Source organism: Canis lupus, chromosome X, assembly GCF_048164855.1.
Source record: "Canis lupus baileyi chromosome X, mCanLup2.hap1, whole genome shotgun sequence".
Taxonomy (NCBI): Eukaryota; Metazoa; Chordata; class Mammalia; order Carnivora; family Canidae; genus Canis; species Canis lupus.
The window spans coordinates 103,624,310-103,638,681 of record NC_132876.1 but is presented as its reverse complement, the minus strand read 5'-3'; the positions used below and the strand labels follow the sequence as shown (position 1 = coordinate 103,638,681).

Sequence of the window (14,372 nt, the reverse complement as noted above, 5' to 3'; positions counted from 1 at the left end):
CTGTTCTATCCCATGCACGTAATTGAGCCAAGTGATTCTTAGGTCACAACATTTTGGGAACCATAAAAGAACGCATTATAGAATCCACCCAAAGGACTAATGAACTTCACTGCAGCTAGAAATAAGTGCAAAATCACGTGTAGTTAATGAACAGTGTATTCACAATGGTAAATTTATTTCTTTGATTGGTTTATAAATAGCTGTATATCAGCATTAATAGTGTGTGCAGTATCAATTATTAGTGATACTTGATCAGATCATTATAATTTAGTTCCAGGTTGTTTTGATTGGGGGATGACTGGGATCTTTCCCCTTCATTACTAGTTATCATGCTCTTACTGTAGTTTTTATTTGGAGAGAGATTATGTCTTACCAGTATATCAACCTTCAAATTGGTAGAGTTAATGAAGCTTATAATGAGTGTTTCAAGTCAGAGGCGTCAGAACTACTGCTCATGGTTGTGCATTTTTGCACTGTAGACAGTAACCTGGCTATGGGGGTGAGTTGGGGTACAAATTCGGCCTATGCTTGTCTAGCTAAGCTCTGCACTCTTGAGTGGAATTGAGGCTTACAGAAGATGAGGTAGTTTTTCCTAACAAAAAAAAATATCTTTTTTTTTCTGTACCCAAGCCATAGGGGACTGCCCAGAGGGAGGCTTTAAAAAATTCAAATAGGGTGCTAAGTAGGTTAGAGGTGGCCCTAAAAATAGCCTCTCTTCATAATCATACTTGGATGTGACTTGTTACCCCTTTCATATAAAGTCAGTTTTCACAAAATCTGTGGGGTTTTTTTTTGCATTTTAAATCTTAATGTGGTATAAAGGATGCTAGATATCTGAAACCAGTTATCATTAATGCCTTTATCAGAATTATACTGAATTTTCTAACATTCCAAATGAATAGGTAACAAATTTTAGTCACAGAACACACATTTTTACCATTAAAAGTGACATTACAAAAAACATAAAAATAAAAAAAAAATAAAAGTGACATTACAGTGGTGCCTGGTTGGCTCAGTCAGTTAAGCATCCGACTCTTGATTTTGGCTCAGGTCATGATCTCAGGGCTCATGAGATCGAGCCCCGTGTTCAGCTCCTTGTTGAGCGTGGAGTCTGCTTGTCTCTGTCCCTCTCTATGCTCCTCCCCCTACTCACTCACTCTCTCTCTCAAATAAAGAAAATCTTTAAAAAAAAAAGTGACATTACACATGCATATATCAGAGCTCTTAATTATGGTATTCTGAGAGTGTAAATGTGTATGTATGTGTGTGTGAGTGTGTGTGTATGAGAGAAAGACAGAGAGACAGAGATGGACAACTATTATCCACATATTACTGAAAAATCATTGTGCCCATGAGCAAAATTTTGCTTGGGCTTTGTGATTATTTTTCTCTCAATATACATCCTCTCACTCTCTTGCTCTTTCTCTCTGTTTCTTAGTGTGTTTATTCTTGGGTATTGATAATAATAATAGAAATTGTAGCTATCCTGATAATCAGAGTTAATGGAAGGGAACATTTCAGATGATCTAATATGACAGTAGATTTGCCTGAATTTTTAAATAAATAATTCTGTTGAAATTAGATGGAATCTATGGCATATATGGGAGTTTACTTACACATAATGAGGCCAAATATGCAAAAATAAAATCCAGATCAATAAAAACCAGTAACTGGTTTAAAATATCTATAAACTTATTAAAACAGGCATATACCTTAAGAAATAGCATCTTAAGTAAACCTTAGATCCAGAACCCATAAAGTAAACTATTAATGTTGGTAAATTTATTATGTAAATATTATTATGTAAATATTATCCTGGTCAAAGTTTTTTTAAAGAGCACTATAAAGTTAACATTCAAGTATAAGACTGGGAGAAAATACTACGATGCATATAACATATAAAGAGTTAACTTCTAGAATATAGGATGAATCAAACAAATCAGTAACATAGAGCTTAACAGAAAAATGTGCAAATGATATGATGTGACAGTTGACAGAAGGAAAAATACAGATGGCCAATAAACTTTTAAATCTTTATTATTTATTTTTATTTATTTTTATTTTTAAGTAAGCTCTGTGCCTGACCTGGGGCTTGAACTCATGACCTTGAAATCAAGAGTCACATACCCTAATGACTGAGCTAGACAGGCACCCCCAGATGGCCAATATACTATTAAAAGAATGCACTATTATAGTAGAAATCAGGGATATTTGAGTTTTAAAAACTAAGGGACATCATTTTTCATCCATCTCATAGGCAAGACTGAGAACAAGTGTTAACAATCCACTATCAGAGAAGACATAGGAAAATGAATACTCTAATTCATATTAGTGTATTTTTTGGGAGAAAAATTTGATTATGCCAGTCATAATTTTAAATGTAGCTATCTTTTTTTTAAAAAAAGATTTTATTTGTTTATTCACGAGAGATACACAGAGAGAAGCAGAGACATAGGCAGAGGGAGAAGCAGGCTTCCTGCGGGGAGTCTGATGCGGGACTCGATCCCAGGACCCTGGGATCATGCCCTTAGCCAAAGGCAGACACTGAACCACTGAGCCACCCAAGTGTCCCTGTAGCTACCTTTTTATTCCTTAATTCATTTCTAAGTCTCTGATCTAGAAGAAATAATGCATATGCCCTCAAATATTCAAGTACAAGAATATCTGTGACATCTCTTTTTCTAACACAGCAAATATTATATGCTCTTATCTGTCCACAGTACTTAGTCTATGTTTCCTCACCTACTTCTCACAAGGAGCCTATAAATTGGGGATATAAATATCCGCAATTTATGTCTGAAAAACATCTTTCAAGGATACTAAGGAGACACAATGTCTAAATATAGCATGAGATCCTGAATTGGACCCTGGAACAGTAGAGGCCATTAATGGAAAAACTGGTGAAAAACAAATAGTCTAGAGTGAATAATAGTGTACCACTATAATCTGAGTTTTATTTTTTTAAAGATTTTATTTATTTATGAGAGACACACAGAGAGAGACAGAGACAGAGGCAGAAGGAGAAGCAGGCTCCCTGCAAGGAGCCTAATGTGGGACTTGATCCTGGATCCTGGGATCATACCCTGAGCCAAAGGCAGAAGCTCAACTGCTGATCCTCCTGGGCATCTCTAATCTTAGTTTTAGTAAATGTACTATAGTTATGTAAGATAATATTAGAGGAAACTGGGTGAAAAATATATAGGAGCTCTCTATACTATCTTTTCAATTTTTCTATAAATCCACATTCATTTTTTAAATTTTTATATATTTTGAAGATTATTTATGAGACAGAGAGAGAGAGCATGCATAAGTCAGGCAAAGGGCAGAGGGAGAGAATCTCAAGCAGACTCCCTGCTGAGCAGAACCCTGAGTTCATGACATAAGCCAAAATCAAGAGTTGAACCCTCAATCAGCTGAGCCACCCCAGGCACCTCTACATTCATTTTTTTTTTTTTTTTTTTTAGTAAAAAGCTTTTAAAGATATTCTCAATATCCCACTGCTAGCAAGTTGCAGAGCTAGTTGGGACAGTCGGAGAAGAAAGCTATGAAGAGTAAAGACCCTTTAGATACTTATAGGCAGGCAAAAGGAAACCATATAGAAATGAACAAGGGGTAGTGGAAGAGGAAATGGGCGGGGGGTTGGGGTGACTGAGTGATGGGCAATGAGGGGGACACTTGGCGGGATGAGCACTGAGTGTTATGCTATATGTTGGCAAATTGAGCTCCAATAAAAAAATTTTTTAAAAAAGGGATCCATATAGAGACAAAATTGGAGAATAACCAATTCTGTTATTTGCATTTGACCAACCTATCTGACTGCAGTCTGTAAACACTGCATGATAATTTTACCCTTCATGTAAAAGAAGCTGCGAAGAAAATAAAACCAAATGAGGCAATACTTAAACTCAGGTAAATCAGTAGGCTCGAAAAACATGTAAACAACCGTGACATAAGTGAAGAAATGTTCCTTGAAGTTCATAGACACTGCTGTGGGAAATGTCGCCAGGAACATCATAACAAGGGTTTATGATATTCTGACTTTTGAACATATATCTTGACTAGATAATCAAAATTCAAAATAGTAATGCTAGGATTTAAAATTTAAAGTATTCTATGTATAGAAGTATCCCTATTTCCCTGCTTATCTTTGTCTCTATCTCTAAAGAACACTTCTGGGGGCACCTGGGTGGCTCAGTGGTTGAGCATCTGCCTTTGGCTCAGGCCGTGATCCCAGGGTCCTGGGATTGAGTCCTACATCAGGCTCCTGCTTCTCCTCTGCCTATGTCTCTGCCTCTCTCTGTGTGTCTCTCATGAATAAATGAATATAAATAATAGTGAAAGGGAATAGAAGGGAAGGGAGAAGAAATAGGTAGGAAATATCAGAAAGGGAGACAGAACATAAAGACTCCTAACTCTGGGAAACGAACTAGGGGTGGTGGAAGGGGAGGAGGGCGGGGGTGGGGGTGAATGGGTGATGGGCACTGATGGGGGCACTTGACAGGATGAGCACTGGGTGTTATTCTGTATGTTGGCAAATTGAACACCAATAAAAAATAAATTTATTATTAAAAAAAAACTTAAAAAAAGAACTCTTCTGATAATTTCTCCAAAGTCAAGAATTTACTTTGTTTAATAGGTGATGGAAATAATCTTCTTAAAGTATCTTCTATGGAGCACAGACTTTAGTATACTTAAAATATTCAATGCCAGAGTCTGTGGCTTTAACAACTGCTATCTTTACGTAATAATTCAAAATTTAACACTGAAATTTTCATCAATGGGAAAATGATTAAGTAGACTTTATTGCATTTAGAGTATGAAATATTATGTGCCTGTTAAAATGGGAGCATCTCGAAGATATTTTGTGAGTGGGAAAAAGTGGCATTTGGAGAATGGTGTATCTGTGAGCCAATGAGCCTGTGATAAGTAGAATTTCTAATATACCCCACAAAGCTATTCTGCTCTAATCTCCAGATCCTGTGAATATGATGAAATTTTACTTCTGCTGTTATGTTGTGTAGTATGGCACAGTACCCTTAAGTAAGATAAAGAGATTATCCAAATGCACCTGCTAATCACTTGAGACCTTTGGCTGGCTGATGGCAGATGGGAAAGATATATCTGAATCATGAGAAGGATTTAAAGTACCATTGGTGATATGAAGATTAAGTGAGTATATGAGATGGAATGCAGGCAGCCTTGAAGAGCTGAGAATGGTCCACAGTCCACAACCAGCAAGTAAACAGGGATTTCAGTCCTACAATCACAAGGCACTAAATTCTGCCAATGACAGAAATGAGTTTGGAAGAAGACTCTGAGCTCCAGGTGAGAACACAGCCAGCCAAAATGTTGACTTTGGACTTGCGAAGCCCTAAGTAGAGAATCTATCCATGTGGGAATGTGAGCTAACACATCGGAATTGTTTTAAGCCAGTAAGTTTGTAGTAATTTATTATGGTAGCAATATAAAACTAACACAGAGCCAATCCAGGTAGAATGGATACAAAACTGTTTTGCACATTAAAGCTGATACAAGTGGAGGGGATCCCTGGGTGGCTCAGCAGTTTAGTGACTGCCTTCGGCTCAGGGCGTGATCCTGGAGACCCAGGGATCGAGTCCCGAGTCGGGCTCCCTGCATGGAGCCTGCTTCTCCCTCTGCCTGTGTCTCTGCCCCTCTCTCTCTCTCTCTGTCTCTCATGAATAAATAAATCTAAAAAAAAAAAAAAGCTGATACAGGTGGTTACACTGAATTGGAGAAGTATTGAGGAAGAGAGGAATGTTTTTTTCTTTTCATTTACTTGGATATTTATGATTTTGTTGTACAATGGGGATGAATTCTTATATCAGCTTAGTATTTAACAAAGCACTTTTTAAAAAAGATTTTATTTATTTATTTGAGAAAGAGAGAGAGAGAGAGCACAAGCAGAGGGAGCAGCAGGCAGAGAGTGAGAAGCAGGCTCCCCGCAGAGCAGGGGACCTTGGGATCATGACCTGAGCTGAAGGCAGCCGCTTAACCCACTGAGCTGCCCAGGCGCCCCTAACAAAGCAATTTTAAAGTATAAAGCCATTTAGGAAGACTTGATTGTAAAGAAGCTTGGAATTTTCCCATTCAGATTTTCCATATATTTTATGAATGCTTATAATGGCCAGGTCGTGTTAGGCACTGCGTATAGAATAGTCAATGAGATATTATCCCCAGCCTGGCTGAGGTCAGAGGCTGGTGGAGGAGATAAAGTAAAGCCAAGTTTGGGAAGTTCTTTTTTGTTAAAGGGCTATATGTGCAGGACGCTAGGAATATAGCAAGGTCACTTCGGAGATGAAACAGAAGTTGACCAGAGCAGGGTTCAAGAAGTGCATCGTAAGGAATGTTACAGAGTTTGAATTTTATTCTGAACGCAGTGGGAAGCTTTTGAAACATTAAAATAAGCAGTGGCATAACCTTACTCCTAGTACAGAAAGACTACGCGGTAACCTCATAGAGATACATCGGAGGAGGGAACGGGAGACAAGCATTTGCTTCCTAAGAAAGTACCATGTTGTACATGTATTTATATGTTCTCATTGGTGTATTTATTATATTTTACACTTTAAAAAATATAATGAAATGTTCTAAAACAAGACAGCAGAAATAGGAATGAAGAGACAAATGTCAAGGATATTTTGGGGGTAGTATCAACTGACCTTCCTGAACTTGATGTGAGAGTAAGAAAGCAGGAGTGAGACAGCAAGAATCCCACCAAAGTTTCAGTGCCATTCACTGAGAAGAGATCAGAAGAAATGCAGTTTTGCAGGGAAAACGGGATCATATCCATTCCGGGCTTGCTTGGTTTAAGGCATTTCCAAGACATCCAGATGCACTTGCTGGGTAGGCAGCTCAGTTTTGGAGTTCAGCGGAGTGATTTGGATTGTGTATCTTTCCCCTCTAGCTTTATTGAGGTGTAACTGGTATATAAAAACTGCACATGATTAAAATATACAATTTTGTGAGTCGGGACATGTGTATACATTCATGTTACCCTCACCGCAATCACGGTACTAAACACTGGATTTTATATCTTATGAAGGCTTTTAACACCACAGAGCAAAAAATATGATTAATAGTGGCTTGTAAAACACAGGTTTATGTTTCTTATATAAAAATAATTTGATGCAGGCAGCTTTAGGCATTGTTTTAGTTGCTCAAAAATGCCATAAAAATCTTGCCACTAAAAAAAAAAAATCTTGCCACTTTTTAGATCTCTGTTCTTCTATAACCTAGAATATTGTTTGTTTGTTTGTTTAATGTCTCCTCTTAATGGTATTTGGCTGCCACAGATCCAGACATCATGAATGAGTTCAAAGGCTGGGAAGGGAAGGGTGAGCCCAAGAAGTTTTCCTCTACTTTGATCAGAAGTTCCCTAGCAGACTTCCCTTATAGTTTGTTGCCTTAAAATGGGAGATGGCAAGAGATAAAGGAGATAGATAATAGAACCTGTGTTAGCAAGCAATACAATCAGGTCCCAAAATGTGGCTGGTAATTCAATCCGTGGCACTAGGTCTAGGGAAAGTGTGTGGAGTTAAAAAATATTTGCAAAAGATACCTTTGATGAAGGACTGTTACCGAAAACATATGAAGAACTTTCAAATTCAGGAATGAGAAAACATCCAACATGATAATAAATGGACCACAGACAGGTGCCTGGCTGGCTCAGTCAGCAGAGCATGCAACTCTCAATCTCACAGTCTTGAGTTCACATCCCATGTTGGGCATGGAGCCTACTTATAAATAAATAAATATGAACAAATGGGCCATAGGTAAGAGCAGACACCTCACTAAAGAAGATGTACAGATGGCAAATAAGCATATGAAAAGATGCTCCACGTCACAAATGCAAATTAAAATAACAAGACACCACTGCACACCTATTAGAATGGCCAGAGTCCTGAACACCAACAGCACCAAATGCTGGTGAAGATTTGAAGCAAGAGGAACTGGCATGGCTGTTGGGAATGCAAAATGGTAGAGCCACTTTGGAAGACAGTTTGGCGATTTCTTAGAAAATTAAACATATTCTTTCTATGCAATCCAGCAATTGCACTCCTTCGTATTACTCTAAAGAGTTGAAAACTTATGTTTACAGGAAACCTTGCCCATGGATATTTAGAGCAGCTTTATTCATAATCACCAAAACCTGGAAGTGCTCACGATGTCCTTTAGCAGGTGAATGGATAAACTGTGGCACATCCTGAGAATGGAATATTACTCAGTGCTAAAAAACAAATGAGCTATCAAGCCATGACAAGCTATGCAGGAACCTTACGTGCATATTACTAAGTGAAAGAAGATAATCTAAAAAGGCTACATACTGTATGATTTCAATCTATAACGTTCTGGAAAAGGCAAAACTCTGGAGACAGTAAAAAGATCAGTGCCAGAGGTGGGGGAAGGAAGGATGAATAGGCGGAGCCCAGTAAATTTTTAGGGCACTGAAAATACTCTGTATGAGACAATAATGATAGGTACACACCACTATTTGACTAAACCCATGGAATGAATATACAACACCAAGAGTTCCTTAATGTGAAATCCTGGCTTTGGGTGACTATAACGTGTCAATGTCAGCTCATCATTTGTAACAGATGTACCAGTCTAGTGGAGATGTTGATAACAGAGGATGCTAGGTATGTGTGGGCTCAGAGGGTATATGAGAAATGTCTGTTGTATCTCCCTCTCACTTTTGATATGAACCTAATACTGCTTTTTTACATATAAAGTTTTTTGAAAGATTCAAATCATGATGATACCTTAGTTGGGAAAAATGAAATCGCTAAAAAGAGAATTCATTTGTTCATTCATAGGGGTAACGATGTGCACATTTGTTCTAGGCACTCTACTGATCATTGAAAAGCCAGCCTGCATTATAATGCAAGGTGACCAGGAACCCAAACATATGCCTATGTGTGTCCTGCAGTGCTCCTAACAGACATGACCAACTAATTCCAGACCTTTTTCCCACTTATGTCAAACATGACTTCAGAATTGTGATGAACACAACCCAACAGTCACCAGTAGCCATTGACCAGAATTTGGCATGCAGAATATAATGTATTTATCATCTCTTATCTAGTACACTGTATATATGCTAGAATTGAACCTTAATATAAGTGTGAATAATACCGAATTTTCTTAAAATAATTCAGAGCTCAAAAAAAATAATTCAGAGCTCTACCTTAAATTTAGAAACACACATGTTTTAAATAAAGCATAATAATCACATGTGTGTTCTATATTCTTGTAGTGCTTTCTCTCGATTTGTAGGTTATATGCTAAATGTGTACATAATTTTCCTTCCTTTACATCCATCTCATATTATTACAAAAATGCAGACTGCAAAGTTATCAACGTGATTAATGCAGAGTTTAAAAATTTCCCAGAATATATGCTCTCTCTTTTATATATTCAAATAGATAAAAATCTAGGAATATATTAAGCTTTGAAAATTACTGGAAAATATTTCTCAGTGTGGCTATCTTTACTATTTGTGAAATATACTGATGGCTGGCACATTTGGTTCTGTGTCTAGTAATTGATGTGTGAATTAGTTATTTTTCCTACATTGGTTGAGGGATTAAATCCCCAAGTTTCCATTAAACTTAGCAATCCAAAAAGTACAAGTTTTGTCACATTACACAGTTGATTTTGCACAGGAATGGCCTTAAAATAAGGACCTCTAGTGAACATTTTAAAAGATGATAATGAAATGTGACCATCTACAAATAATAGCTACCATTTGTGAGCACAGAATCTATGAGAAGCAACTTATATTCATTATCACATGTAACTGTCACAATAAATTATCTTATTTAATTATCACAGTTGTCACAAAGCAGTCTTGAAAGGTGTCAGTATAACTGTTTAAAAATGAAATACAACTGAAGTTTAGATTCAAGGTCAATACAATAAGTATGTTGCAGAGAGAGGAAATGAATTCAAATATAGTCTCCTAGAAAAGTGGGATTAAATATGTTATTGAGTAAATACACTTGATTGATTTTCAAATGTTATAGACAAATGCATAGTTGTATATTATTACATGTCTCTTGAGAATCTACAGAATGTAAGCTGGGCACGCAGAATGCCTCTGAGGCACAGCCTATATTTCCCAGACTCCCTTGCTACTAACTAGGCTCAAGACACAGCATGAAACCATTCATGTCATCTTCTTAGAGGCAAAGCTGCTTGTCCTAGATGTTGTCTTTCCTCATTCTGTAAGCTAGAATTTGGTTGTGGCAGTGACCAAACTCTACCATGTGGAGGGGGAAACTAGTCCAGCACGTTGGCGGAGCAAGAGGGAAGGAACCTAGTCTCTGCTTGTGGCAATTCTGTCCTCCCAGCCTGGAAAACTCACTACTGGACAGTTTGTCATGTGACAGAGAAGTCATTTCCCATCTTATTTAATTCAACATAAACTACTATCACCCTGTTAGAAAATTTACACTTAACAAATACAATTTAGTTATCTGATTTCTTTACTGCCCATCCCCCCCCCCACCCTCTACTTTAACCCTAACCCTCACCTCAACCCTACAACCTTTTCTTCTGCTTTTGGTCTCCAAAAGCCTAAGAAGCAATGAAAATATATAGATAACTAACATATAAAACAGGAGACAAAAATCACATAATATCATGCAACTACATGACACAGGTGTGTATTCTACATGTTGACATAGTATTTGATGTAAGTTCTCCTTATTCTTGCTCAGTCATACTTTAATTCAGGTTTACTTAATAGTGTTTCTCAACAGAATTTTACTAGTACCTGTTATAGACTAAATGTCTGTATTCCCCCCAAATTCATATGTTAAAATTCTATTCCACAAGGTGACAGTATTAAGAGATGGGGCCTTGGGGATCCCTGGGTGGCTCAGTGGTTTAGCGCCTGCCTTTGGCCCAGGGCATGATACTGGAGTCCTGGGATTGAGTCCCGCGTCGGGCTCCCTGCATGGAGCCTGTTTCTCCCTCTGCTTGTGTCTCTGCCTCTCTCTGTCTCTCATGAATAAATAAATAAAAATCTTAAAAAAAAAAAAAAGAGATGGGGCCTTTGTGAAGTGATCAGGTCATGAGGGTAGAGCCTCATGAATGGGATTAATGCTCTTATCAAAGAGGCCTGAGAGAGAATCCTAGACCCTTTTGCCATGTGAAGTTAGAGCAAAAAGCCTTCTAGGACGTGGGCTCTCGTGACACACCAAATCTGCCAATGCCGGAGTCTTGGACTTTCCAGGCTCCACAGCTATGAGAAATAAATTTCTGTTATTCATAAACCACCTGGTTTATGGTGTTTTTTTATAGCAGCCTGAACAAACTAAGGCAGTATCTACACTTTCCAGGCATGCCATATCATGGGGAAGAGGGAGATAAGTAGAATCCTCTCTTATTTGCAACCCAGTGGGATATCAGACATGTAAGGAAATAAATACCATCTCACTGTGTTCAGGAGTAGAGTAAGAAACAAAGTCTTATGGGAGAATAAAGAAAAGTCACTTATTTACGCTAGGGATTTCAGGAAGATTTCCCAGGCTGTGTTGGTCTGTTCAGGCTGCCATAACAAAATACCAGAGTCTGGGTGACATAAACCACAGATATTTATTTCTCACAGTTCTGGAGGCTGGGAGTCCAAAATTAAGGTGATGGCAGATTTGGTTCCCTAGTGAGGGCCCTTTTTCTGGCTTGCAAATGGCTGCCTTCTTGCTGTGTCATCACATGGCAGAGAGAGCAAGAAGAAAGGGGCATAAGCATGAGCAAGCTTTGGTCTCTCTTCCTCTTCTTATAAGGATGCTAACCCTGTTATGGGAGCTCTACCCTCATGACCTCATCTAAACCTAAGTACCTCCCCTAGGCCCTACTTCCAAATACCATTGGTTTGAGTTTCAACGCACAAATTTTGAGGTACACAAACATTCAGTCCAAAAACAGATAACGTAAAAGGTGCACTGAACATTGGAGGTTCGCTGACTTCTAGCCTTTGAGTCCAGTTTGTTTTTAAGACATACAGGATAAAGGAAAACTGAAGACCTCAGTGCTTTCTCTTCATTTGCAGATACTATGATATTTGGTTTACTCTCTGCCTCAGACTGTGTAGCAGAACTATCCCTTCACATTTATAAAGCTTATATAACTACTCCAAATACCATCTTTTATTAGACAGGGCTTTTTGTTAGTTTTGTTTGTTTTTTTGTTTTGAAGTAATTATAGGATCCTTAGGAAGTTGCAAAAATAGTACAGAGAGATCACATATACCTTTCATCCAGCTTCCTCCAATAATAAAATCATATAGGATTATAGTACAATATCAAAACCAGGACTACAGAGCTTACTCAGATGTCACCACTTTTTATAAGCACTTTGTGTGTGTTTGTGTGTGTAGTTCTGTGACTCTTATCACACACGTAGATTCATGTAACTACAGCTACAATCAATATATAGAGGTGATCCATCATGAGAAAGGAATCCCCTTCCTAGTAGCATAACCCCTAGCCCCAAACCGTGATAACAACTGATATGTTTTCCAGCTCTGTAATTTTGTTATTTAAAGAATGCTATGTAAATAGAGTACGACAATATAAAATCTTTTTTTCTGAACAGCAAGGATACAGTACAATGCATGTGATCAATCTCAAGCAGATACTGTCTCTCATCTGGCTAATTGTTGAGGCTTTCCCTGGATCTTTCCTTGTAATATATGCTATTGCTACCTCTCCTCTGTTTATGTCTGGGAACAGAAGCCAGACCATAGCTGGCCACCTAATCCTGATTAAGAGGCATGTGGGACCACATTCCTAACCAGAAACATTCTGAAGGGGCTTGAGAGAACTTAGTTATCTAGTTTATAGATAAAGGGGCACTTTTTCCTTAGTGCATGTAGAGGGATGATGCAATGTGGTCACTAGAAGGTTGGGGTTATTTCTCCACAGGAGGGCAACAATATACATTGATATCAGTGGCCAGTGTTGCATCTTTGGATGAAATAAGAGTGAGGGGAAAGAAAGCCAACCAGCAACAAATACCAAGCATCAGTAGCATGGTCCTTTGCTGCCTAGACCTTTGGGGGAGGTCAGAATAGAACAAGGAGACCAGGTTGCTGGTGAGCATTATTGTACCAAGGCACATAAGTGGATTGGCAGCAGGTATTTCTCTTACCTTCAATGCACAAAACGAGCTGGCTTCATTGCTACTGGTAGTCTGCATGTTTATCAGGGCCAAGGCACAGGTGAGCTCTTGCTGTGCAAAGTAAAAAGACAAAGGGTGAGTTTTTCTTGACTAACTCTAAACCCACCTCACATCTTAGAACAGTACCAGATGGATTTTATAAAATGTAAAAAGTTAAATTGTATAATTACTAGAAAAAACATAGACTCATATGTATGTAATTTGGGGTTGGAGAAAACTTTCAAAGCATCATAATAATATAAAGAGTGACATTTTTAGAAAGTTCATGGAAAATAATATTTTGGTAAAAACCTAATATGTGAATTAAAAGACAGGTGAGAAATGGAAAAATATTATATATTTTATGGTATAATAGGTATATAGTAGGTAGAGTTGGCATATATTTTAGTATGTGTATATATATATACACACACATGAAGGAGAAGGTTAATATATTTAGTATATATTTTTGTAATATTATGTTTCATTTATTAATGCCTCTTGACGATTAAAGAAAAATCTATAAATTCTCCAATAGAATAAAAATGACCTAAACGAGAATTTTTTTTGAGTATAGTTGACCTACTGTTACATTAGTTTCAGGTGTACAACACAGTGACTCAACAAGCTGATATACTATGCTACGCTCACCACGACTGTAGCTACCATCCGTCACCATACAATGCTATTACAGTACCATTAACTTTACTCACTGTGCTATTCCTTTTATTCCCATGACTTCTTTATTCCCTAACTGGAAGCCTGTATTTCCTACTCCTCTTCACCCATTTTGTCCATCCCCCCACCCTCCTTCCTGTCTGGCAACCATCAGTTTGTATGTGTATAGATCTGATTCTGCTTTTGCTTTCCTAAGTAAGCATTTTATTTTCTTTAAAGATTTTATTTATTTATTCATGAAAGACAGAGAGAGAGAGAGAGAGAGGCAGAGACACAGGCAGAGGAAGAAGCAGGCTCCATGCAAGGAGCCCGATGTGGGACTCGATCCCGGGACTCCAGGATCACACCCTGGGCCGAAGGCAGGCGCTAAACCACTGAGCCACCCAGGGATTCCCCTAAGTAAGCATTTTAGAAAACCAATATAAATATCTATTGATTGCTTTGTACCTGATATAGTGCTACGTAATGGGAAAAGAGCAGAGTATCAGAAATTTAACAATTTCTTGGAC

The 14,372-nt window shown here is 37.9% G+C and overlaps 1 protein-coding gene and 1 long non-coding RNA gene across 8 annotated transcripts in view; one reads left to right on the top strand and one right to left on the bottom strand.

Annotated features, from left to right (window-relative positions):
• Window positions 1–14,372, top strand: part of LOC140628624 (melanoma-associated antigen B18-like) — a 273,856-nt gene that overhangs the window by 239,926 nt on the left and 19,558 nt on the right. The gene's annotated exons all lie outside the window — the stretch shown is intronic.
• Window positions 1–14,372, bottom strand: part of LOC140628629 (uncharacterized) — a 51,709-nt gene that overhangs the window by 20,438 nt on the left and 16,899 nt on the right. Inside the window, exon 2 of the long non-coding RNA XR_012026669.1 lies at window positions 13,177–13,257. This is a non-coding gene — a long non-coding RNA (uncharacterized lncRNA). The remainder of the gene's footprint in view (window positions 1–13,176; window positions 13,258–14,372) is intronic.